Source organism: Protobothrops mucrosquamatus, unplaced genomic scaffold (assembly GCF_001527695.2).
Source record: "Protobothrops mucrosquamatus isolate PMUCROS unplaced genomic scaffold, P.Mucros_1.0 scaffold7384, whole genome shotgun sequence".
Taxonomy (NCBI): Eukaryota; Metazoa; Chordata; class Lepidosauria; order Squamata; family Viperidae; genus Protobothrops; species Protobothrops mucrosquamatus.
In genome coordinates, this window is record NW_015393185.1 from 42,272 (window position 1) to 43,642 (window position 1,371).

The following is a 1,371-nucleotide window of genomic DNA, read 5'->3' on the forward strand; positions in this document are numbered from 1 at the left end:
TCCTCCTCCTCCTCCTCCTCCTCCTCCTCCTTTCCACACAACCCATGCCCTTGTAGCACTGATGATGTTACCTAGCTGGGTCATGAAACATCTGCAAGAAAACCACCCAGCTCAGAGACCACCAAGGACCCCACAATATCCTCCTCCTCCTCCTCCTCCTCCTCCTCTCCACACAACCCATGCCCTTGTAGCACTGATGATGTTACTTAGCTGGGTCATGAAACATCTGCAAGGAAACCACCCGGCTCAGAGACCACCAGGGACCCCACAGTTCAACCCTGGGCTACGAATATTCTCTTTTATCGAAACATGGACCAAGGGTGAGTAACCAGCAGCATTCTAATTTAACTGCACAATCATATCCCTAAACCTCCACTGTTCAAACCGAGGAATTTTGTTCCCCAGATTAAAACTTCTTTTAATTTTTTCCCCCTTGTCCCATCCAGTGGGTCCTGTGTTTTTCAGCCCTAGCTGCCAGTGAAAATAGAACCCCCCCCCTTAGAACTAATTAAGTCAATGATAAATTGGAGAGGTGGCCTCTGCGAAGCAACTAGTTTTAATCATCAAATGTGTACGTATGCATGCATTATATGTGTGAGTATGTTTGTTGCCGCAAAGCAAAGGTTAATGTTTTTTATTGTTCAATGTCATGTTTGTAGCCAATCGTAGGGGGAAGGAATTGTTTGTGTGGTGGGGAGGGGGGGGCTGAGTCCTATCCCGGTGATTAATTGCCGCGAAACTAGTGGATCTACAATTATTTGGCGGTGGTGAACAAATAAATGGCTCCCGTATTTATCATATTCAAATGAGGCAGTAAAATAAATGACGCCTATGTTGTTGACGAACAAAACCTTTTTTTTGTCGTTGTTTTGCCATGGCGAAACATACTAAAAAAAAAAGACAGAGGGAGAGAGAGGGGGGGGAGGTGGGAGGGAGAAAAAAAAAAGAGAAATGGTAAATGAGATACAGCTCTTGTCAAGGGATCGCGGACTATTTGTCTTCACACAACACAGCGCCGGGCTGACCTATCCCTTGCCGGTTTTAATTTATGTCACGAGATGCGCCTTCATTATGCGCTTTTGATGAAAACAAAGCTCCAGTTTATCATAAAGAATCTCTCTCCCTCTCTCTTTCCCCTCTGCATGTGTGTGCAGGCCTTAAGATCACCTTCTCCCCCCCCCCTCCCCATAACTCTCCTGCCGATAGAAGTTCTGTTTTCCATTAGCGTCCATCCTGCCCGGTTAAAGTACCCAGGTACCACTGCAAGCCGCTCCCATCATTCATCATAATTTTGCTTTCCACTTTGTCACAGCTTGGGTGTTTAAGGAAGATAGATGGCACAAGATGTATCCCTTTCAGAGGCTCTTTATG